This window comes from Macrosteles quadrilineatus, unplaced genomic scaffold, assembly GCF_028750875.1.
Source record: "Macrosteles quadrilineatus isolate MER2022 unplaced genomic scaffold, UCM_ALF_1.0 Scaffold_29__1_contigs__length_1510060, whole genome shotgun sequence".
In the NCBI taxonomy this organism is placed as follows: Eukaryota; Metazoa; Arthropoda; class Insecta; order Hemiptera; family Cicadellidae; genus Macrosteles; species Macrosteles quadrilineatus.
In genome coordinates this window covers 1,468,956-1,495,413 of record NW_026542622.1, presented here as the reverse complement: position 1 = coordinate 1,495,413, position 26,458 = coordinate 1,468,956, and the positions used below count along the sequence as shown (strand labels likewise).

General features: G+C 37.7%; 1 long non-coding RNA gene across 1 annotated transcript; it reads left to right on the top strand.

The window, feature by feature from the left end:
* The first annotated feature begins 1,713 nt into the window (after positions 1 to 1,713).
* On the top strand, positions 1,714 to 3,766 carry LOC129005658 (uncharacterized). Its single transcript, XR_008491854.1, has 2 exons — positions 1,714 to 1,882; positions 3,223 to 3,766. It is a non-coding gene; the product is annotated as an uncharacterized LOC129005658 (long non-coding RNA).
* The last annotated feature ends 22,692 nt before the right edge of the window (positions 3,767 to 26,458 follow it).

The following is a 26,458-nucleotide window of genomic DNA, read 5'->3' as shown; positions in this document are numbered from 1 at the left end:
TACAAGTGTGTACAAGGGTGCACAAGTGTGTACAAGGGTGTACAATCGTGTACAATCTTGTACAAGTGTGTACAAGGGTGTACAGGTTTGTACAAGGTTGTACAAGTGTGTACAAGGTTGTACAAGTGTGTACAAGGGTGTACAAGTTTGTACAAGTGTGTACAAGTTTGTACAATTGTGTACAAGTTTGTACAAGGTTGTACAAATGTATACAAGGGTGTACAAAAGTAAACAAGGGTGCACAAGTTTGTACAAGGGTGTACAAGTGTGTACAAGCTTGTACAAGTGTGTACAAGCTTGTACAAGTGTGTACAAGGGTGTACAGGTTTGTACAAGTTTGTACAAGTGTTTACAAGGGTGTACAAGTATGTACAAGAATGTACAAGTTTGTACAAGTGTGTACAAGTTTGTAAAAGGTTGTACAAGTGTGTACAAGGGTGTACAAGTGTGTACAAGGGTGCACAAGTGTGTACAAGGGTGTACAATCGTGTACAAGCTTGTACAAGTGTGTTCAAGGGTGTACAGGTTTGTACAAGGTTGTACAAGTGTGTACAAGGGTGTACAAATGTGTACAAGGATGTAAAAGTTTGTACAAGTGTGTACAAGTTTGTACAAGGTTGTACAAGTAAGTACAAGTTTGTACAAGGGTGCACAAGTGTGTACAAGGTTGTACAAGTGTGTACAAGCTTGTACAAGTGTGTACAAGGTTGTACAAGTGTGTACAAGGTTGTACAAGTGTGTACAAGGTTGTACAAGTGTGTACAAGGTTGTACAAGTGTGTACAAGGTTGTACAAGTGTGTACAAGGTTGTACAAGTGTGTACATGGTTGTACAAGTGTGTACAAGGTTGTACAAGTGTGTACAAGGTTGTACAAGTGTGTACAAGGGTGCACAAGTGTGTACAAGGGTGTACAATCGTGTACAAGCTTGTACAAGTTTTTACAAGGTTGTACAAGTGTGTACAAGGTTGTACAAGTGTGTACAAGGTTGTACAAGTGTGTACAAGGTTGTACAAGTGTGTACAAGGTTGTACAAGTGTGTACAAGGTTGTATAAGTGTGTACAAGGGTGTACAAGTGTGTACAAGGTTGTACAAGTGTGTACAAGGTTGTACAAGTGTGTACATGGTTGTACAAGGTTGTACAATTGTGTACAAGGTTGTACAATTGTGTACAAGGTTGTACAAGTGTGTACAAGGGTGTACAAGTTTGTACAAGTGTGTACAAGTTTGTACAAGTGTGTACAAGTTTGTACAAGTGTGTACAAGTTTGTACAAGTGTGTACAAGTTTGTACAAGGTTGTACAAATGTATACAAGGGTGTACAAAAGTGTACAAGGGTGCACAAGTTTGTACAAGGGTGTACAAGTGTGTACAAGCTTGTACAAGTGTGTACAAGCTTGTACAAGTGTGTACAAGGGTGTACAGGTTTGTACAAGGTTGTACAAGTGTGTACAAGGTTGTATAAGTGTGTACAAAGGTGTACAAGTGTGTACAAGGTTGTACACATGTGTACAAGCTTGTACAAGTGTGTACAAGCTTGTACAAGTGTGTACAAGGGTGTACAGGTTTGTACAAGTTTGTGAGCCGTGACATGCCCACCAAGCGTCCCACCAGTGTCACGCCTCACTGTTTTTTGTATAGTGCGAGTGCTGGCCTTGCGCCGGAACTCAGTCGGTTTGGGTCGGGCAGCTATCCTGCAACCCAGAGTCAATGTCCGCCTTCTGTCACATTTTCACCAGAAGGCCGGCGATTGTCGATTTGTCAAGACTTGGTTATCTTCGATGAATATCAGTGTTCATCCTTCAATGTCACTGTTAATTTTGTTCTTCTGTTCGTCGTCAATTCAAGTCATGATTTAAGTGTTTTGCCAGTCGTCAGATGAGTAAGTTGTTTGATTATTTTGATTTGTTTAGGTTAGAAAGTTTCTGAATTAGTTTTGGCTTTCAGCCACATGTTGAGCAGGCTTTAAATGGGTTTTGGCTAGTGAAGAACAAGTATTAAGCACCTTCTGTGCATTGGTATTACTTTTAATTACCAATTACTTGTTTTTCAAGGCGCTAGACCCATTTCTGAGGCTGGAATTGAACAGAGTTTTGTTGGGCCTTTGGCCAAGCTTTGTGTGGTCAAACCACAAGTTTTTCTGGTTAGTTTTGTAGTTTTTGTTGTTGTCAAGTTTTCAAAGCTTTCCCCGAGACTCTAGGCCAGATATTACCCAAGAAAACTCACTTTGAAACTCACTTTTGTGCGGGCTAGGGTCCGTTTGTTCTGTGTCCCTGTTAACTAACTATTAGGCCTAAGGCCTAGTTTGTGCTCATTTTGGTTTTGTTATTGTGGCCTACAATTTGTTTAATGTAAATTTTGTCCCTTTGTCCCCTGTAAAAGTGTTTTTTTTGTTATTTGTAATGTAGGCCATGTCACTCAGCCTAAATTTTTTTTGTAAAGTAATGGCACCTCCTGGGGGCCAAGCTCGGTCATAATTAGTTAGTATTAGTGCTCTTACATGTCCCCTGCAATTTTCATTAAGTTTGGTTGATAAATGACCGAGTTATTTAAGTTTTAGTTTAGCGCTTTCCTGTTTGCTGAGTGACCGTAGGTAACTGACCCCCTACCTAGCCTCAGGCTAGTTGGTAGGCATGGGTTTGTCCTTTAAAAGCTGCGGGCACCTGTGCCACAGCTTTTAAAAGCAATTTGAGCAAATTTGGTTGGTAATAACCGGAGTTATTACCGGTTTTACCCAAAAATGCACCTCCAGCCAAAGAATTTTTAAAATTTTGTGAGAACTGTTTTTTGAAGTGTTTATTGTAGTATTTATGTAACTGTTTTGTGTTTTACTAGTGTATATTACCCTTCTGGACCCTAAATTCATATTTTTTATTGTTAACTCCAATCTTTATAAAATGTTACTGTCAGAATGTGTTGTTAAAGTTAGTAATATTTAAAAGTCTATTTATTGTTATGTTTTAGAGCTTTATTCAATTGAATTAATAATTTGTTTCTAGTCTTTGCTCATTGTAACTGTTAAAGACAGTTTTATAAAGGAAAGCCTATTTAAAAGAAAAAAATTTTTTTCAAAGTCTCATTGTAACAGTTTTGGTCAGCAACCAGTGGTGCGGAAAAGTTTTTTGGATTCCTTTTCTTGAATAGCTGGGTAGGCCTAATTTTACACCCAAATGAAGCCTAAGATATGAACTATTACTAGTTGGACCTGGAATTTGTTAAAAGGGTCCCGGATGGGAGGTTTCGTTTTGCTGCTGTCCTCGGAGAGGGTCGCCTGGGGGGACACTCCATCTTCCACCTCCTGGGGCTGCCAATGGCCCAGCTTCTCCGGGGATCATTAAGCTACGCACCGTCATCCACCACCACCGCCTGCCACCAGCAAGGAACATGTTGTGCCACGCAATACGCAAGTTATAGCCTACTTTGAAATTACGAACATTTTAAAAGACTTTATATTTGAAAGGGGCCCCGCAATATGATTGATTCTTCGTTATTTATTTTTATAGTATTGTTATTTATTTAATTGTTAATTTTTTCAAAGTTTAAAGTTATTTACAGTTACCATCTTTAATTATTTCATTGTTAGGCCTAATTTGTTACTGGTACCAGTTTTTGTAATTCAGAAGGGTAAACTTAAAATGCTTATTTATTTAATTTTTTGAGAAAGCCTTAAGAGATTTAAAAGATAAATTCTTTGGATGGAGGAAATGATGTTGTTTGTTGTAATTGTTGAATTTTTGAGATTAATTATAGGCTTTGTTGACAACTGTTTGTTTGTTTTTAATATTCACCCACGGCCTTTCACTTTTGTTAGGGATGTGGGGCGGCCACTCGCACTGTCACTATGGGGGGCATGCTTCCAGTAGTTGTTCGTCTGGGGGCGGTGCGAGGGGTCGGCTCATTTGTACAAGTGTGTACAAGTTTGTAAAAGGTTGTACAAGTGTGTACAAGGTTGTACAAGTGTGTACAAGGTTGTACAAGTGTGTACAAGGTTGTACCATAGTGTACAAGGTTGTACAGGTGTGTACAAAGGTGTACAAGTGTGTACAAGGTTGTACAAGTGTGTACAAAGTTGTACAAGTGTGTACATGGTTGTACAAGGTTTTACAATTGTGTACAAGGTTGTACAAGTGTGTACAAGGTTGTACAAGTGTGTACAAGGGTGTACAAGTTTGTACAAGTGTGTACAAGTTTGTACAAGTGTGTACAAGTTTGTACAAGGTTGTACAAATGTACACAAGGGTGTACAAAAGTGTACAAGGGTGCACAAGTTTGTACAAGGTTGTACAAGTGTGTACAAGTTTGTACAAGGTTGTACAAGTGTGTACAAGTTTGTACAAGGTTGTACAAGTGTGTACAAGTTTGTACAAGGTTGTACAAGTGTGTACAAGTTTGTACAAGGTTGTACAAACGTGTACAATTGTGTACAAGGTTGTACAAGTGTGTACAAGGTTGTACAAGTGTGTACAAGGTTGTACAAGTGTGTACAAGCTTGTACAAGTGTGTACAAGGGTGTACAAGTGTGTACAAGGGTGTACAGGTTTGTACAAGTTTGTACAAGTGTGTACAAGTTTGTAAAAGGTTGTACAAGTGTGTACAAGGTTGTACAAGTGTGTACAAGGTTGTACCATAGTGTACAAGGTTGTACAGGTGTGTACAAAGGTGTACAAGTGTGTACAAGGTTGTACAAGTGTGTACAAAGTTGTACAAGTGTGTACATGGTTGTACAAGGTTTTACAATTGTGTACAAGGTTGTACAAGTGTGTACAAGGTTGTACAAGTGTGTACAAGGGTGCACAAGTGTGTACAAGGGTGTACAATCGTGTACAAGCTTGTACAATCGTGTACAAGCTTGTACAAGTGTGTTCAAGGGTGTACAGGTTTGTACAAGGTTGTACAAGTGTGTACAAGGGTGTACAAATGTGTACAAGGATGTAAAAGTTTGTACAAGTGTGTACAAGTTTGTACAAGGTTGTACAAGTAAGTACAAGTTTGTACAAGGGTGCACAAGTGTGTACAAGGTTGTACAAGTGTGTACAAGCTTTTACAAGTGTGTACAAGGTTGTACAATTGTGTACAAGGTTGTACAAGTGTGTACAAGGTTGTACAAGTGTGTACAAGGTTGTACAAGTGTGTACAAGGTTGTACAAGTGTGTACAAGGTTGTACAAGTGTGTACATGGTTGTACAAGTGTGTACAAGGTTGTACAAGTGTGTACAAGGTTGTACAAGTGTGTACAAGGGTGCACAAGTGTGTACAAGGGTGTACAATCGTGTACAAGCTTGTACAAGTTTTTACAAGGTTGTACAAGTGTGTACAAGGTTGTACAAGTGTGTACAAGGTTGTACAAGTGTGTACAAGGTTGTACAAGTGTGTACAAGGTTGTACAAGTGTGTACAAGGTTGTATAAGTGTGTACAAGGGTGTACAAGTGTGTACAAGGTTGTACAAGTGTGTACAAGGTTGTACAAGTGTGTACATGGTTGTACAAGGTTGTACAATTGTGTACAAGGTTGTACAATTGTGTACAAGGTTGTACAAGTGTGTACAAGGGTGTACAAGTTTGTACAAGTGTGTACAAGTTTGTACAAGTGTGTACAAGTTTGTACAAGTGTGTACAAGTTTGTACAAGGTTGTACAAATGTATACAAGGGTGTACAAAAGTGTACAAGGGTGCACAAGTTTGTACAAGGGTGTACAAGTGTGTACAAGCTTGTACAAGTGTGTACAAGCTTGTACAAGTGTGTACAAGGGTGTACAGGTTTGTACAAGGTTGTACAAGTGTGTACAAGGTTGTATAAGTGTGTACAAAAGTGTACAAGTGTGTACAAGGTTGTACAAGTGTGTACAAGCTTGTACAAGTGTGTACAAGCTTGTACAAGTGTGTACAAGGGTGTACAGGTTTGTACAAGTTTGTACAAGTGTGTACAAGTTTGTAAAAGGTTGTACAAGTGTGTACAAGGTTGTACAAGTGTGTACAAGTGTGTACAAGTTTGTACAAGGTTGTACAAGTGTGTAGAAGTTTGTACAAGGTTGTACAAGTGTGTACAAGTTTGTACAAGGTTGTACAAGTTTGTACAAGTTTGTACAAGGTTGTACAAACGTGTACAATTGTGTACAAGGTTGTACAAGTGTGTACAATGTTGTACAAGTGTGTACAAGGTAGTACAAGTGTGTACAAGGTTGTACAAGTGTGTACAAGGTTTTACAAGTGTGTACAAGGTTGTACAAGTGTGTACAAGGTTGTACAAGTGTGTACAAGGTTGTACAAGTGTGTACAAGGGTGCACAAGTGTGTACAAGGGTGTACAATCGTGTACAAGCTTGTACAATCGTGTACAAGCTTGTACAAGTGTGTACAAGGGTTTACAGGTTTGTACAAGGTTGTACAAGTGTGTACAAGGGTGTACAAATGTGCACAAGGATGTAAAAGTCTGTACAAGTGTGTACAAGTTTGTACAAGGTTGTACAAGTGTGTACAATGTTTTACAATTGTGTACAAGGTTGTACAAGTGTGTAGAAGGTTGTACAGGTTTGTACAAGGTTGTACAAGTGTTTACAAGGGAGTACAAGTATGTACAAGAATGTACAAGTTTGTACAAGTGTGTACAAGTGTGTACAAGGTTGTACAAGTGTGTACAAGGTTGTACAAGTGTGTACAAGGTTGTACAAGTGTGTACAAGGTTGAACAAGTGTGTACAAAGGTGTACAAGTGTGTACAAGGTTGTACAAGTGTGTACAAGGTTGTACAAGTGTGTACAAGGTTGTACAAGTGTGTACAAGGTTGTACAAGGTTGTACAATTGTGTACAAGGTTGTACAAGTGTGTACAAGGTTGTACAAGTGTGTACAAGGGTGTACAAGTTTGTACAAGTGTGTACAAGTTTGTACAAGTGTGCACAAGTTTGTACAAGGTTGTACAAATGTATACAAGGGTGTACAAAAGTGTACAAGGGTGCACAAGTTTGTACAAGGGTGTACAAGTGTGTACAAGCTTGTACAAGTGTGTACAAGGGTGTACAGGTTTGTACAATGTTGTACAAGTGTTTACAAGGGTGTACAAGTATGTACAAGAATGTACAAGTTTGTACAAGTGTGTACAAGTTTGTAAAAGGTTGTACAAGTGTGTACAAGGGTGTACAAGTGTGTACAAGGGTGCACAAGTTTGAACAAGGGTGTACAAGTGTGTACAAGCTTGTACAAGTGTGTACAAGCTTGTACAAGTGTTTACAAGGGTGTACAAGTATGCACAAGAATGTACAAGTTTGTACAAGTGTGTACAAGTTTGTAAAAGGTTGTACAAGTGTGTACAAGGGTGTACAAGTGTGTACAAGGGTGCACAAGTGTGTACAAGGGTGTACAATCTTGTACAAGCTTGTACAATCGTGTACAAGGGTGTACAGGTTTGTACAAGGTTGTACAAGTGTGTACAAGGGTGTACAAATGTGTACAAGGATGTAAAAGTTTGTACAAGGGTGTACAAGTGTGTACAAGGGTGCACAAGTGTGTAAAAGCTTGTACAAGTGTGTACAAGGGTGTACAGGTTTGTACAAGGTTGTACAAGTGTGTACAAGGATGTACAAGTATGTACAAGAATGTACAATTTTGTACAAGTGTGTACAAGTTTGTAAAAGGTTGTACAAGTGTGTACAAGGGTGTACAAGTGTGTACAAGGGTGCACAAGTTTGTACAAGGGTGTACAAGTGTGTACAAGCTTGTACAAGTGTGTACAAGGGTGTACAGGTTTGTACAATGTTGTACAAGTGTTTACAAGGGTGTACAAGTATGTACAAGAATGTACAAGTTTGTACAAGTGTGTACAAGTTTGTAAAAGGTTGTACAAGTGTGTACAAGGGTGTACAAGTGTGTACAAGGGTGCACAAGTTTGAACAAGGGTGTACAAGTGTGTACAAGCTTGTACAAGTGTGTACAAGCTTGTACAAGTGTTTACAAGGGTGTACAAGTATGCACAAGAATGTACAAGTTTGTACAAGTGTGTACAAGTTTGTAAAAGGTTGTACAAGTGTGTACAAGGGTGTACAAGTGTGTACAAGGGTGCACAAGTGTGTACAAGGGTGTACAATCTTGTACAAGCTTGTACAATCGTGTACAAGGGTGTACAGGTTTGTACAAGGTTGTACAAGTGTGTACAAGGGTGTACAAATGTGTACAAGGATGTAAAAGTTTGTACAAGGGTGTACAAGTGTGTACAAGGGTGCACAAGTGTGTAAAAGCTTGTACAAGTGTGTACAAGGGTGTACAGGATTGTACAAGGTTGTACAAGTGTGTACAAGGATGTACAAGTATGTACAAGAATGTACAATTTTGTACAAGTGTGTACAAGTTTGTAAAAGGTTGTACAAGTGTGTACAAGGGTGTACAAGTGTGTACAAGGGTGTACAAGTGTGTACAAGCTTGTACAAGTGTGTACAAGGGTGTACAAGTGTGTACAAGGTTGTACAAGTGTGTACAAGGTTGTACAAGTGTGTACATGGTTGTACAAGGTTGTACAATTGTGTACAAGGTTGTACAATTGTGTACAAGGTTGTACAAGTGTGTACAAGGGTGTACAAGTTTGTACAAGTGTGTACAAGTTTGTACAAGTGTGTACAAGTTTGTACAAGTGTGTACAAGTTTGTACAAGGTTGTACAAATGTATACAAGGGTGTACAAAAGTGTACAAGGGTGCACAAGTTTGTACAAGGGTGTACAAGTGTGTACAAGCTTGTACAAGTGTGTACAAGCTTGTACAAGTGTGTACAAGGGTGTACAGGTTTGTACAAGGTTGTACAAGTGTGTACAAGGTTGTATAAGTGTGTACAAAAGTGTACAAGTGTGTACAAGGTTGTACAAGTGTGTACAAGCTTGTACAAGTGTGTACAAGCTTGTACAAGTGTGTACAAGGGTGTACAGGTTTGTACAAGTTTGTACAAGTGTGTACAAGTTTGTAAAAGGTTGTACAAGTGTGTACAAGGTTGTACAAGTGTGTACAAGTGTGTACAAGTTTGTACAAGGTTGTACAAGTGTGTAGAAGTTTGTACAAGGTTGTACAAGTGTGTACAAGTTTGTACAAGGTTGTACAAGTGTGTACAAGTTTGTACAAGGTTGTACAAACGTGTACAATTGTGTACAAGGTTGTACAAGTGTGTACAAGGTTGTACAAGTGTGTACAAGGTTGTACAAGTGTGTACAAGGTTGTACAAGTGTGTACAAGGTTTTACAAGTGTGTACAAGGTTGTACAAGTGTGTACAAGGTTGTACAAGTGTGTACAAGGTTGTACAAGTGTGTACAAGGGTGCACAAGTGTGTACAAGGGTGTACAATCGTGTACAAGCTTGTACAATCGTGTACAAGCTTGTACAAGTGTGTACAAGGGTTTACAGGTTTGTACAAGGTTGTACAAGTGTGTACAAGGGTGTACAAATGTGTACAAGGATGTAAAAGTTTGTACAAGTGTGTACAAGTTTGTACAAGGTTGTACAAGTGTGTACAATGTTTTACAATTGTGTACAAGGTTGTACAAGTGTGTACAAGGTTGTACAGGTTTGTACAAGGTTGTACAAGTGTTTACAAGGGAGTACAAGTATGTACAAGAATGTACAAGTTTGTACAAGTGTGTACAAGTGTGTACAAGGTTGTACAAGTGTGTACAAGGTTGTACAAGTGTGTACAAGGTTGTACAAGTGTGTACAAGGTTGAACAAGTGTGTACAAAGGTGTACAAGTGTGTACAAGGTTGTACAAGTGTGTACAAGGTTGTACAAGTGTGTACAAGGTTGTACAAGTGTGTACAAGGTTGTACAAGGTTGTACAATTGTGTACAAGGTTGTACAAGTGTGTACAAGGTTGTACAAGTGTGTACAAGGGTGTACAAGTTTGTACAAGTGTGTACAAGTTTGTACAAGTGTGCACAAGTTTGTACAAGGTTGTACAAATGTATACAAGGGTGTACAAAAGTGTACAAGGGTGCACAAGTTTGTACAAGGGTGTACAAGTGTGTACAAGCTTGTACAAGTGTGTACAAGGGTGTACAGGTTTGTACAATGTTGTACAAGTGTTTACAAGGGTGTACAAGTATGTACAAGAATGTACAAGTTTGTACAAGTGTGTACAAGTTTGTAAAAGGTTGTACAAGTGTGTACAAGGGTGTACAAGTGTGTACAAGGGTGCACAAGTTTGAACAAGGGTGTACAAGTGTGTACAAGCTTGTACAAGTGTGTACAAGCTTGTACAAGTGTTTACAAGGGTGTACAAGTATGCACAAGAATGTACAAGTTTGTACAAGTGTGTACAAGTTTGTAAAAGGTTGTACAAGTGTGTACAAGGGTGTACAAGTGTGTACAAGGGTGCACAAGTGTGTACAAGGGTGCACAAGTGTGTACAAGCTTGTACAATCGTGTACAAGGGTGTACAGGTTTGTACAAGGTTGTACAAGTGTGTACAAGGGTGTACAAATGTGTACAAGGATGTAAAAGTTTGTACAAGGGTGTACAAGTGTGTACAAGGGTGCACAAGTGTGTAAAAGCTTGTACAAGTGTGTACAAGGGTGTACAGGTTTGTACAAGGTTGTACAAGTGTGTACAAGGATGTACAAGTATGTACAAGAATGTACAATTTTGTACAAGTGTGTACAAGTTTGTAAAAGGTTGTACAAGTGTGTACAAGGGTGTACAAGTGTGTACAAGGGTGTACAAGTGTGTACAAGCTTGTACAAGTGTGTACAAGGGTGTACAAGTGTGTACAAGGTTGTACAAGTTTTTACAAGGTTGTACAAGTGTGTACAAGGTTGTACAAGTGTGTACAAGGTTGTACAAGTGTGTACAAGGTTGTACAATTGTGTACAAGGTTGTATAAGTGTGTACAAGGTTGAAAAAGTGTGTACAAGGTTGTACAAGTGTGTACAAGGTTGTACAAGTGTGGACAAGGTTGTACAAGTGTGTACAAAGGTGTACAATTGTGTACAAGGTTGTACAAGTGTGTACAAGGTTGTACAAGTGTGTACAAGGTTGTACAAGTGTGTACAAGGTTGTACAAGTGTGTACAAGGTTGTACAAGGTTGTACAATTGTGTACAAGGTTGTACAAGTGTGTACAAGGTTGTACAAGTGTGTACAAGGTTGTACAAGTGTGTACAAGGTTGTACAAGTGAGTAAAAGGGTGTACAAGTTTGTACAAGTGTGTACAAGTTTGTACAAGGTTGTACAAATGAATACAAGGGTGTACAAAAGTGTACAAGGGTGCACAAGTTTGTACAAGGGTGTACAAGTGTGTACAAGCTTGTACAAGTGTGTACAAGCTTGTACAAGTGTGTACAAGGGTATACAGGTTTGTACAAGGTTGTACAAGTGTTTACAAGGGTGTACAAGTATGTACAAGAATGTACAAGTTTGTACAAGTGTGTACAAGTGTGTACAAGGTTGTACAAGTGTGTACAAGGTTGTACAAGTGTGTACAAGGTTGTACAAGTGTGTACAAGGTTGTACAATTGTGTACAAGGTTGTACAAGTGTGTACAAAGGTGTACAAGTGTGTACAAGGTTGTACAAGTGTGTACAAGGTTGAACAAGTGTGCACAAGGTTGTACAAGGTTGTACAATTGTGTACAAGGTTGTACAAGTGTGTACAAGGTTGTACAAGTGTGTACAAGGGTGTACAAGTTTGTACAAGTGTGTACAAGTTTGTACAAGTGTGTACAAGTTTGTACAAGGTTGTACAAATGTATACAAGGGTGTACAAAAGTGTACAAGGGTGCACAAGTTTGTACAAGGGTGTACAAGTGTGTACAAGCTTGTACAAGTGTGTACAAGGGTGTACAGGTTTGTACAAGGTTGTACAAGTGTTTACAAGGGTGTACAAGTATGTACAAGAATGTAAAAGTTTGTACAAGTGTGTACAAGTTTGTAAAAGGTTGTACAAGTGTGTACAAGTGTGTACAAGGGTGTACAGGTTTGTACAAGGTTGTACAAGTGTTTACAATTGTGTCTAAAAGAATGTACAAGTTTGTACAAGTGTGTACAAGTTTGTAAAAGGTTGTACAAGTGTGTACAAGGTTGTACAAGTGTGTACAAGGTTGTACCATAGTGTACAAGGTTGTACAAGTGTGTACAAAGGTGTACAAGTGTGTACAAGGTTGTACAAGTGTGTACAAAGTTGTACAAGTGTGTACATGGTTGTACAAGGTTTTACAATTGTGTACAAAGTTGTACAAGTGTGTACAAGGTTGTACAAGTGTGTACAAGGGTGTACAAGTTTGTACAAGTGTGTACAAGTTTGTACAAGTGTGTACAAGTTTGTACAAGGTTGTACAAATGTACACAAGGGTGAACAAAAGTGTACAAGGGTGCACAAGTTTGTACAAGGTTGTACAAGTGTGTACAAGTTTGTACAAGGTTGTACAAGTGTGTACAAGTTTGTACAAGGTTGTACAAACGTGTACAATTGTGTACAAGGTTGTACAAGTGTGTACAAGGTTGTACAAGTGTGTACAAGGTTGTACAAGTGTGTACAAGGTTGTACAAGTGTGTACAAGGTTGTACAAGTGTGTACAAGGTTGTACAAGTGTGTACAAGGGTGCACAAGTGTGTACAAGGGTGTACAATCGTGTACAAGCTTGTACAATCGTGTACAAGCTTGTACAAGTGTGTACAAGGGTTTACAGGTTTGTACAAGGTTGTACAAGTGTGTACAAGGGTGTACAAATGTGTACAAGGATGTAAAAGTTTGTACAAGTGTGTACAAGTTTGTACAAGGTTGTACAAGTGTGTACAATGTTTTACAATTGTGTACAAGGTTGTACAAGTGTGTACAAGGTTGTACAGGTTTGTACAAGGTTGTACAAGTGTTTACAAGGGAGTACAAGTATGTACAAGAATGTACAAGTTTGTACAAGTGTGTACAAGTGTGTACAAGGTTGTACAAGTGTGTACAAGGTTGTACAAGTGTGTACAAGGATGTACAAGTGTGTACAAGGTTGAACAAGTGTGTACAAAGGTGTACAAGTGTGTACAAGGTTGTACAAGTGTGTACAAGGTTGTACAAGTGTGTACAAGGTTGTACAAGTGTGTACAAGGTTGTACAAGGTTGTACAATTGTGTACAAGGTTGTACAAGTGTGTACAAGGTTGTACAAGTGTGTACAAGGGTGTACAAGTTTGTACAAGTGTGTACAAGTTTGTACAAGTGTGCACAAGTTTGTACAAGGTTGTACAAATGTATACAAGGGTGTACAAAAGTGTACAAGGTTGCACAAGTTTGTACAAGGGTGTACAAGTGTGTCTAAGCTTGTACAAGTGTGTACAAGGGTGTACAGGTTTGTACAAGGTTGTACAAGTGTTTACAAGGGTGTACAAGTATGTACAAGAATGTACAAGTTTGTACAAGTGTGTACAAGTTTGTAAAAGGTTGTACAAGTGTGTACAAGGGTGTACAAGTGTGTACAAGGGTGCACAAGTTTGAACAAGGGTGTACAAGTGTGTACAAGCTTGTACAAGTGTGTACAAGCTTGTACAAGTGTTTACAAGGGTGTACAAGTATGCACAAGAATGTACAAGTTTGTACAAGTGTGTACAAGTTTGTAAAAGGTTGTACAAGTGTGTACAAGGGTGTACAAGTGTGTCCAAGAATGTACAATTTTGTACAAGTGTGTACAAGTTTGTAAAAGGTTGTACAAGTGTGTACAAGGGTGTACAAGTGTGTACAAGGGTGCACAAGTGTGTACAAGGGTGTACAATCTTGTACAAGCTTGTACAATCGTGTACAAGGGTGTACAGGTTTGTACAAGGTTGTACAAGTGTGTACAAGGATGTACAAATGTGTACAAGGATGTAAAAGTTTGTACAAGGGTGTACAAGTGTGTACAAGGGTGCACAAGTGTGTACAAGCTTGTACAAGTGTGTACAAGGGTGTACAGGTTTGTACAAGGTTGTACAAGTGTGTACAAGGATGTACAAGTATGTACAAGAATGTACAATTTTGTACAAGTGTGTACAAGTTTGTAAAAGGTTGTACAAGTGTGTACAAGGGTGTACAAGTGTGTACAAGGTTGTACAAGTGTGTACAAGCTTGTACAAGTGTGTACAAGGGTGTACAAGTGTGTACAAGCTTGTACAAGTGTGTACAAGGGTGTACAAGTGTGTACAAGGTTGTACAAGTTTTTACAAGGTTGTACAAGTGTGTACAAGGTTGTACAAGTGTGTACAAGGTTGTACAAGTGTGTACAAGGTTGTACAAGTGTGTACAAGGTTGTATAAGTGTGTACAAGGTTGAAAAAAGTGTGTACAAGGTTGTACAAGTGTGTACAAGGTTGTACAAGTGTGGACAAGGTTGTACAAGTGTATACAAAGGTGTACAATTGTGTACAAGGTTGTACAAGTGTGTACAAGGTTGTACAAGTGTGTACAAGGTTGTACAAGTGTGTACAAGGTTGTACAAGGTTGTACAATTGTGTACAAGGTTGTACAAATGTGTACAAGGTTGTACAAGTGTGTACAAGGTTGTACAAGTGTGTACAAGGTTGTACAAGTGAGTACAAGGGTGTACAAGTTTGTACAAGTGTGTACAAGTTTGTACAAGTGTGTACAAGTTTGTACAAGGTTGTACAAATGTATACAAGGGTGTACAAAAGTGTACAAGGGTGCACAAGTTTGTACAAGGGTGTACAAGTGTGTACAAGCTTGTACAAGTGTGTACAAGCTTGTACAAGTGTGTACAAGGGTGTAAAGGTTTGTACAAGGTTGTACAAGTGTTTACAAGGGTGTACAAGTATGTACAAGAATGTACAAGTTTGTACAAGTGTGTACAAGTGTGTACAAGGTTGTACAAGTGTGTACAAGGTTGTACAAGTGTGTACAAGGTTGTACAAGTGTGTACAAGGTTGTACAAGTGTGTACAAAGGTGTAAAAGTGTGTACAAGGTTGTACAAGTGTGTACAAGGTTGAACAAGTGTGTACAAGGTTGTACAAGGTTGTACAATTGTGTACAAGGTTGTACAAGTGTGTACAAGGTTGTACAAGTGTGTACAAGGGTGTACAAGTTTGTACAAGTGTGTACAAGTTTGTACAAGTGTGTACAAGTTTGTACAAGGTTGTACAAATGTATACAAGGGTGTACAAAAGTGTACAAGGGTGCACAAGTTTGTACAAGGGTGTACAAGTGTGTACAAGCTTGTACAAGTGTGTACAAGGGTGTACAGGTTTGTACAAGATTGTACAAGTGTTTACAAGGGTGTACAAGTATGTACAAGAATGTAAAAGTTTGTACAAGTGTGTACAAGTTTGTAAAAGGTTGTACAAGTGTGTACAAGTGTGTACAAGGGTGTACAGGTTTGTACAAGGTTGTACAAGTGTTTACAAGGGTGTACAAAAGAATGTACAAGTTTGTACAAGTGTGTACAAGTTTGTAAAAGGTTGTACAAGTGTGTACAAGGTTGTACAAGTGTGTACAAGGTTGTACCATAGTGTACAAGGTTGTACAAGTGTGTACAAAGGTGTACAAGTGTGTACAAGGTTGTACAAGTGTGTACAAAGTTGTACAAGTGTGTACATGGTTGTACAAGGTTTTACAATTGTGTACAAGGTTGTACAAGTGTGTACAAGGTTGTACAAGTGCTTACAAGGGTGTACAAGTTTGTACAAGTGTGTACAAGTTTGTACAAGTGTGTACAAGTTTGTACAAGGTTGTACAAATGTACACAAGGGTGTACAAAAGTGTACAAGGGTGCACAAGTTTGTACAAGGTTTTACAAGTGTGTACAAGTTTGTACAAGGTTGTACAAGTGTGTACAAGTTTGTACAAGGTTGTACAAACGTGTACAATTGTGTACAAGGTTGTACAAGTGTGTACAAGGTTGTACAAGTGTGTACAAGGTTGTACAAGTGTGTACAAGGTTGTACAAGTGTGTACAAGGTTGTACAAGTGTGTACAAGGTTGTACAAGTGTGTACAAGGTTGTACAAGTGTGTACAAGGTTGTACAAGTGTGTACAAGGAAGCACAAGTGTGTACAAGGGTGTACAATCGTGTACAAGCTTGTACAATCGTGTACAAGCTTGTACAAGTGTGTACAAGGGTTTACAGGTTTGTACAAGGTTGTACAAGTGTGTACAAGGGTGTACAAATGTGTACAAGGATGTAAAAGTTTGTACAAGTGTGTACAAGTTTGTACAAGGTTTTACAAGTGTGTACAATGTTTTACAATTGTGTACAAGGTTGTACAAGTGTGTACAAGGTTGTACAGGTTTGTACAAGGTTGTACAAGTGTTTACAAGGGAGTACAAGTAAGTACAAGAATGTACAAGTTTGTACAAGTGTGTACAAGTGTGTACAAGGTTGTACAAGTGTGTACAAGGTTGTACAAGTGTGTACAAGTTTGTACAAGTGTGTACAAGTTTGTACAAGTGTGTACAAGGTTGAACAAGTGTGTACAAAGGTGTACAAGTGTGTACAAGGTTGTACAAGTGTGTACAAGGTTGTACAAGTGTGTACAAGGTTGTACAAGTGTGTACAAGGTTGTACAAGTGTGTACAAGGTTGTACAAGTGTGTACAAGGTTGTACAAGTGTGTACAAGGTTGTACAAGTGTGTACAAGGTTGTACAAGGTTGTACAATTGTGTACAAGGTTGTACAAGTGTGTACAAGGTTGTACAAGTGTGTACAAGGGTGTACAAGTTTGTACAAGTGTGTACAAGTTTGTACAAGTGTGCACAAGTTTGTACAAGGTTGTACAAATGTATACAAGGGTGTGCAAAAGTGTACAAGGGTGCACAAGTTTGTACAAGGGTGTACAAGTGTGTACAAGCTTGTACAAGTGTGTACAAGGGTGTACAGGTTTGTACAAGGTTGTACAAGTGTGTACAAGGGTGTACAAGTGTGTACAAGGGTGCACAAGTTTGAACAAGGGTGTACAAGTGTGTACAAGCTTATACAAGTGTGTACAAGCTTGTACAAGTGTTTACAAGGGTGTACAAGTATGCACAAGAATGTACAAGTTTGTACAAGTGTGTACAAGTTTGAAAAAGGTTGTACAAGTGTGTACAAGGGTGTACAAGTGTGTACAAGGGTGCACAAGTGTGTACAAGGGTGTACAATCTTGTACAAGCTTGTACAATCGTGTACAAGGGTGTACAGGTTTGTACAAGGTTCTACAAGTGTGTACAAGGGTGTACAAATGTGTGCAAGGATGTAAAAGTTTGTACAAGTGTGTACAAGTTTGTACAAGGTTGTACAAGTAAGTACAAGTTTGTACAAGAATGTACAAGTGTGTACAAGGTTTTACAATTGTGTAAAAGGTTGTACAAGTGTGTACAAGGTTGTACAAATGTGTACAAGCTTGTACAAGTGTGTACAAGGTTGTACAAGTGTGTACAAGGTTGTACAAGTGTGTACAAGGTTGTACAAGTGTGTACAAGGGTGTACAGGTTTGTACAAGGTTGTACAAGTGTGTACAAGGTTGTACGAGTGTGTACAAGGGTGTACAAGTTTGTACAAGTGTGTACAAGTTTGTACAATTGTGTACAAGTTTGTACAAGGTTGTACAAATGTATACAAGGGTGTACAAAAGTGTACAAGGGTGCACAAGTTTGAACAAGGGTGTACAAGTGTGTACAAGCTTGTACAAGTGTGTACAAGCTTGTACAAGTGTTTACAAGGGTGTACAAGTATGCACAAGAATGTACAAGTTTGTACAAGTGTGTACAAGTTTGTAAAAGGTTGTACAAGTGTGTACAAGGGTGTACAAGTGTGTACAAGGGTGCACAAGTGTGTACAAGGGTGTACAATCTTGTACAAGCTTGTACAATCGTGTACAAGGGTGTACAGGTTTGTACAAGGTTGTACAAGTGTGTACAAGGGTGTACAAATGTGTACAAGGATGTAAAAGTTTGTACAAGTGTGTACAAGTTTGTACAAGGTTGTACAAGTAAGTACAAGTTTGTACAAGAATGTACAAGTGTGTACAAGGTTTTACAATTGTGTAAAAGGTTGTACAAGTGTGTACAAGGTTGTACAAGTGTGTACAAGCTTGTACAAGTGTGTACAAGGTTGTACAAGTGTGTACAAGGTTGTACAAGTGTGTACAAGGTTTTACAAGTGTGTACAAGGTTGTACAAGTGTGTACAAGGTTGTACAAGTGTGTACAAGGTTGTACAAGTGTGTACAAGGTTGTACAAGTGTGTACAAGGTTGTACAAGTGTGTACAAGGGTGCACAAGTGTGTACATGGTTGTACAAGGTTGAACAATTGTGTACAAGGTTGTACAAGTGTGTACAAAGTTGTACAAGTGTGTACAAGGGTGTACAAGTTTGTACAAGTGTGTACAAGTTTTACACCTTTTACACAATTGTAAAACCTTGTACACACTTGTACATTCTTGTACAAACTTGTACTTACTTGTACAACCTTGTACAAACTTGTACACACTTGTACAAACTTTTACATCCTTGTACACATTTGTACACCCTTGTACACACTTGTACAACCTTGTACAAACCTGTACACCCTTGTACACGATTGTACAAGCTTGTACAAGATTGTACACCCTTGTACACACTTGTGCACCCTTGTACACACTTGTACACCCTTGTACACACTTGTATAACCTTTTACAAACTTGTACACACTTGTACAAACTTGTACATTCTTGTGCATACTTGTACACCCTTGTAAACACTTGTACAAGCTTGTACACACTTGTACAAGCTTGTACACACTTGTACACCCTTGTTCAAACTTGTGCACCCTTGTACACTTTTGTACACCCTTGTATACATTTGTACAACCTTGTACAAACTTGTACACAATTGTACAAACTTGTACACACTTGTACAAACTTGTACACCTTTGTACACACTCGTACAACCTTGTACACACTTGTACAACCTTGTACAAACCTGTACACCCTTGTACACACTTGTACAACCTTGTACACACTTGTACAACCTTGTACACACTTGTACAACCTTGTACACACTTGTACAAGCTTGTACACACTTGTACAACCTTGTACACACTTGTACAACCTTTTACACAATTGTAAAACCTTGTACACACTTGTACATTCTTGTACAAACTTGTACTTACTTGTACAACCTTGTACAAACTTGTACACACTTGTACAAACTTTTACATCCTTGTACACATTTGTACACCCTTGTACACACTTGTACAACCTTGTACAAACCTGTACACCCTTGTACACGATTGTACAAGCTTGTACAAGATTGTACACCCTTGTACACACTTGTGCACCCTTGTACACACTTGTACACCCTTGTACACACTTGTACAACCTTTTACAAACTTGTACACACTTGTACAAACTTGTACATTCTTGTGCATACTTGTAAACCCTTGTAAACACTTGTACAAGCTTGTACACACTTGTACAAGCTTGTACACACTTGTACACCCTTGTTCAAACTTGTGCACCCTTGTACACACTTGTACACCCTTGTACACACTTGTACAACCTTTTACAAACTTGTACACACTTGTACAAACTTGTACATTCTTGTACATACTTGTACACCCTTGTAAACACTTGTACAACCTTGTACAAACCTGTACAGCCTTGTACACACTTGTACAAGCTTGTACACACTTGTACACCCTTGTACAAACTTGTGCACCCTTGTACACTTTTGTACACCCTTGTATACATTTGTACAACCTTGTACAAACTTGTGCACACTTGTACAAACTTGTACACACTTGTACAAACTTGTACACCCTTGTACACACTTGTACACACTTGTTCAACCTTGTACACACTTGTACAACCTTGTACACACTTGTACAACCTTGTACACACTTGTACAACCTTGTACACACTTGTACACACTTGTAAAAACTTGTACATTCTTGTACATACTTGTACTCCCTTGTAAACACTTGTACAACCTTGTACAAACCTGTCCAACCTTGTATACACTTGTACAACCTTGTACACAATTGTAAAACATTGTACACACTTGTACAAGCTTGTACACACTTGTACAAGCTTGTACACACTTGTACACCCTTGTACAAACTTGTGCACCCTTGTACACTTTTGTACACCCTTGTATACATTTGTACAACCTTGTACAAACTTGTACACAATTGTACAAACTTGTACACACTTGTACAAACTTGTACACACTTGTACAAACTTGTACACCCTTGTACACACTTGTACAACCTTGTACACACTTGTACAACCTTGTACAAACCTGTACACCCTTGTACACACTTGTACAAGCTTGTACACGATTGTACACCCTTGTACACACTTGTGCACCCTTGTACACACTTGTACACCCTTGTACACACTTGTACAACCTTTTACAAACTTGTACACACTTGTACAAACTTGTACATTCTTGTACATACTTGTACACCCTTGTAAACACTTGTACAACCTTGTACACAATTGTACAACCTTGTACAACCTTGTACACACTTGTACAACCTTGTACACACTTGTACAACCTTGTACACACTTGTACAACCTTGTACACACTTGTACAACCTTGTACACACTTGTACACCTTTGTACACACTTGTTCAACCTTGGACACACTTGTACAACCTTGTACACACTTGTACAACCTTGTACACACTTGTACAACCTTGTACACACTTGTACACACTTGTACAAACTTGTACATTCTTGTACATACTTGTACTCCCTTGTAAACACTTGTACAACCTTGTACAAACCTGTACACCCTTGTACACACTTGTACAAGCTTGTACACACTTCTACAAGCTTGTACACACTTGTACACCCTTGTACAAACTTGTGCACCCTTGTACACTTTTGTACACCCTTGTATACATTTGTACAACCTTGTACAAACTTGTACACACTTGTACAAACTTGTACACACTTGTACAAACTTGTACACACTTGTACAAACTTGTACACACTTGTACAAACTTGTACACCCTTGTACACACTTGTACAACCTTGTACACACTTGTACAACCTTGTACACACTTGTGTCTAAGATGTCTTTTTATTTAGAGGGATGTCTTGTTTTTTAGAGGGTTGTCTTGTTTTTTAGAGGGTTTTCTTGTAATTTAGATGGGATGTCTTGTTATTTAGAGGAATGTCTTAATATTTAGCGGAATGTCTTGTTTATTAGAGGGATGTCTTGCTATTTAGAGGGATGTCTTTTTATTTGGAGGGATGTCTTGTTATTTAGAGGGATGTCTTAATATTTAGAGGGATGTCTTGTTATTTAGAGGAATGTCTTGTTATTTAAAAGGGATGTCTTGTTATTTAGAGGGATGTCTTGTTATTTAGTGGGATGTCTTGTTATTTAGAGGGATGTCTTGTTATTTAGAGAGATGTCTTGTTATTTAAAGGGATGTCTTAATATTTAGAGGGATGTATTGTTATTTAGAGGGATGTCTTAATATTTAGAGGGATGTCTTGTTATTTGAAGGGATGTCTTAATATTTAGAGGGATGTCTTGTTATTTAGAGGGATGTCTTGTTATTTAGAGGGATGTCTTGTTTTTTAAAGGGTTGTCTTGTTATTTGGAGGGATGTCTTAATATTTAGATCGATGTCTTGTTATTTAGAGGGATGTCTTGTTATTTAGAGGGATGTCTTGTTTTTTAGAGGGTTGTCTTGTTATTTGGAGGGATGTCTTGTTTTTTAGAGGGTTGTCTTGTAATTTAGATGGGATGTCTTGTTATTTAGAGGGATGTCTTGTTATTTACAGGTATGTCTTGTTATTTAGAGGGATGTCTTAATATTTAGAGGAATGTCTTGTTATATAGATGGATGTCTTGTTATTTAGAGGGATGTCTTGATATTTAGAGGGATGTCTTGTTTTTCAGAGAGATGTCTTGTTATTTAAAGGGTTTTTTTGTTTTTTAGAGGGTTGTCTTGTTATTTGGAGGGATGTCTTGTTATTTAGAGGGATGTCTTGTTATTTGGAGGGATGCTTGTTATTAAGAGGGATGTCTTATAATTTAGAGGGATGTTTCGTTATTTGGAGGTATGTCTTGTTATTTAGAGGGATGTCTTGTTATTTAGAGGGATGTCTTGGTATTTGGAGGGATGTCTAGTTATTTAGAGGGATGTCTTTTTATTTAGAGGGATGTCTTGTTATTTAGAGGGATGTCTTGTTATTTAGAGGAATGTCTTGTTATTTAAAAGGGATGTCTTGTTATTTAGAGGGATGTCTTGTTTTTTAGTGAGATGTCTTGTTATTTAGAGGGATGTCTTGTTATTTAGAGAGATGTCTTGTTATTTAAAGGGATGTCTTAATATTTAGAGGGATGTCTTGTTATTTAGAGGGATGTCTTAATATTTAGAGGGATGTCTTGTTATTTGGAGGGATGTCTTAATATTTAGAGGGATGTCTTGTTATTTAGAGGGATGTCTTGTTATTTAGAGAGATGTCTTGTTATTTAAAGGGATTCCTTAATATTTAGAGGGATGTCTTGTTATTTAGAGGGATGTCTTAATATTTAGAGGGATGTCTTGCTATTTGAAGGGATGTCTTAATATTTAGAGGGATGTCTTGTTATTTAGAGGGATGTCTTGTTATTTAGAGGGATGTCTTGTTTTTTAAAGGGTTGTCTTGTTATTTGGAGGGATGTCTTAATATTTAGAGGGATGTCTTGGTATTTAGAGGGATGTCTTGTTATTTAGAGGGATGTCTTGTTATTTAGAGGGATGTCTTCTTATTTGGAGGGAAGTCTTGTTATTTGGAGGAATGTCTTGTTATTTAGAGGGATATCTTGTTATTTGGAGGGATGTCTTGTTATTTAGAGGGATGTCTTGCTATTTAGAGGGATGTCTTTTTATTTGGAGGGATGTCTTGTTATTTAGAGGGATGTCTTGTTATTTAAAGGAATGTCTTGTTATTTAAAAGGGATGTCTTGTTATTTAGAGGGACGTCTTGTTATTTAGTGGGATGTCTTGTTATTTAGAGGGATGTCTTGTTATTTAGAGAGATGTCTTGTTATTTAAAGGGATGTCTTAATATTTAGAGGGATGTCTTGTTATTTAGAGGGATGTCTTAATATTTAGAGGGATGTCTTGTTATTTGGAGGGATGTCTTAATATTTAGAGGGATGTCTTGTTATTTAGAGGGATGTCTTGTTATTTAGAGGGATGTCTTGTTTTTTAGAGGGTTGTCTTGTAATTTAGATGGGATGTCTTGTTATTTAGAGGGATGTCTTGTTATTTGGAGAGATGTCTTTTTATTTAGAGGGATGTCTTGTTTTTTAGAGGGTTGTCTTGTTATTTGGAGGGATGTCTTGTTTTTTAGAGGGTTGTCTTGTAATTTAGATGGGATGTCTTGTTATTTAGAGGGATGTCTTAATATTTAGCGGAATGTCTTGTTTATTAGAGGGATGTCTTGCTATTTAGAGGGATGTCTTTTTATTTGGAGGGATGTCTTGTTATTTAGAGGGATGTCTTGTTATTTAGAGGAATGTCTTGTTATTTAAAAGGGATGTCTTGTTATTTAGAGGGATGTCTTGTTATTTAGTGGGATGTCTTATTATTTAGAGGGATGTCTTGTTATTTAGAGAGATGTCTTGTTATTTAAAGGGATGTCTTAATATTTAGAGGGATCTCTTAATATTTAGCGGAATGTCTTGTTTATTAGAGGTATGTCTTGCTATTTAGAGGGATGTCTTTTTATTTGGAGGGATGTCTTGTTATTTAGAGGGATGTCTTGTTATTTAGAGAAATGTCTTGTTATTTAAAAGGGATGTCTTGTTATTTAGAGGGATGTCTTGTTATTTAGTGGGATGTCTTGTTATTTAGAGGGATGTCTTGTTATTTAGAGAGATGTCTTGTTATTTAAAGGGATGTCTTAATATTTAGAGGGATGTCTTGTTATTTAGAGGGTTGTCTTAATATTTAGAGGTATGTCTTGTTATTTGAAGGGATGTCTTGTTATTTGAAGGGATGTCTTAATATTTAGAGGGATGTCTTGTTATTTAGAGGGATGTCTTGTTATTTGGAGGGATGTCTTAATATTTAGAGGGATGTCTTGGTATTTAGAGGGATGTCTTGTTATTTAGAGGGATGTCTTAATATTTAGCGGAATGTCTTAAGGGATGTCTTGTTTTTTAGAGGGTTGTCTTGTAATTTAGATGGGATGTCTTGTTATTTAGAGGAATGTCTTGTTATTTAAAAGGGATGTCTTGTTATTTAGAGGGATGTCTTGTTATTTAGTGGGATGTCTTGTTATTTAGAGGGATGTCTTGTTATTTAGAGAGATGTCTTGTTATTTAAAGGGATGTTTCGTTATTTGGAGGTATGTCTTGTTATTTAGAGGGATGTCTTAATATTTAGAGGGATGTCTTGTTATTTGAAGGGATGTCTTAATATTTAGAGGGATGTCTTGTTATTTAGAGGGATGTCTTGTTATTTAGAGGGATGTCTTGTTATTTAGAGGGATGTCTTGTTTTTTAAAGGGTTGTCTTGTTATTTGGAGGGATGTCTTAATATTTAGAGGGATGTCTTGGTATTTAGAGGGATGTCTTGTTATTTAGAGGGATGTCTTAATATTTAGCGGAATGTCTTAAGGGATGTCTTGTTTTTTAGAGGGTTGTCTTGTAATTTAGATGGGATGTCTTGTTATTTAGAGGGATGTCTTGTTATTTACAGGTATGTCTTGTTATTTAGAGAAATGTCTTAATATTTAGAGGAATGTCTTGTTATATAGATGGATGTCTTGTTATTTAGAGGGATGTCTTGATATTTAGAGGGATGTCTTGTTTTTTAGAGGGATGTCTTGTTATTTAGAGGGTTTTTTTGTTTTTTAGAGGGTTGTCTTGTTATTTGGAGGGATGTCTTGTTATTTAGATTGATGTCTTAATATTTAGAGGGATGTCTTTTTATTTGGAGGGATGTCTTGTTATTTAGAGGGATGTCTTGTTATTTAGAGGAATGTCTTGTTATTTAAAAGGGATGTCTTGTTATTTAGAGGGATGTCTTGTTATTTAGAGGGATGTCTTGTTATTTAGAGGGATGTCTTGTTATTTAGAGGGATGTCTTGTTATTTAGAGGGATGTCTTGTTATTTAGAGGGATGTCTTCATATTTGGAGGGATGTCTTCATATTTGGAGGGATGTCTTGTTATTTAGAGGGATGTCTTGTTATTTGGAGGGATGCTTGTTATTAAGAGGGATGTCTTATAATTTAGAGGGATGTCTTGTTATTTGGAGGTATGTCTTGTTATTTAGAGGGATGTCTTGTTATTTAGAGGGATGTCTTGGTATTTGGAGGGATGTCTAGTTATTTAGAGGGATGTCTTTTTATTTAGAGGGATGTCTTGTTATTTAGAGGGATGTCTTGGTATTTGGAGGGATGTCTAGTTATTTAGAGGGATGTCTTTTTATTTAGAGGGATGTCTTGTTATTTAGAGGGATGTCTTGTTATATAGAGGGATGTCTTGTTATTTGAAGGGATGTCTTAATATTTAGAGGGATGTCTTGCTATTTTGAGGGATTTCTTGTTATTTGGAGGGATGTCTTGTTATTTAGAGGGATGTCTTGTTATTTAGAGGAATGTCTTGTTATTTAAAAGGGATGTCTTGTTATTTAGAGGGATGTCTTGTTATTTAGTGGGATGTCTTGTTATTTAGAGGGATGTCTTGTTATTTAGAGAGATGTCTTGTTATTTAAAGGGATGTCTTAATATTTAGAGGGATGTCTTGTTATTTAGAGGGATGTCTTAATATTTAGAGGGATGTCTTGTTATTTGGAGGGATGTCTTAATATTTAGAGGGATGTCTTGTTATTTAGAGGGATTTCTTGTTATTTAGAGAGATGTCTTGTTATTTAAAGGGATGTCTTAATATTTAGAGGGATGTCTTGTTATTTAGAGGGATGTCTTAATATTTAGAGGGATGTCTTGTTATTTGAAGGGATGTCTTAATATTTAGAGGGATGTCTTGTTATTTAGAGGGATGTCTTATTATTTAGAGGGATGTCTTGTTTTTTAAAGGGTTGTCTTGTTATTTGGAGGGATGTCTTAATATTTAGAGGGATGTCTTGGTATTTAGAGGGATGTCTTGTTATTTAGAGGGATGTCTTGTTATTTAGAGGGATGTCTTCTTATTTGGAGGGAAGTCTTGTTATTTGGAGGAATGTCTTGTTATTTAGAGGGATATCTTGTTATTTGGAGGGATGTCTTGTTATTTAGAGGGATGTCTTGCTATTTAGAGGGATGTCTTTTTATTTGGAGGGATGTCTTGTTATTTAGAGGGATGTCTTGTTATTTAGAGGAATGTCTTGTTATTTAAAAGGGATGTCTTGTTATTTAGAGGGACGTCTTGTTATTTAGTGGGATGTCTTGTTATTTAGAGGGATGTCTTGTTATTTAGAGAGATGTCTTGTTTTTTAAAGGGATGTCTTAATATTTAGAGGGATGTCTTGTTATTTAGAGGGATGTCTTAATATTTAGAGGGATGTCTTGTTATTTGGAGGGATGTCTTAATATTTAGAGGGATGTCTTG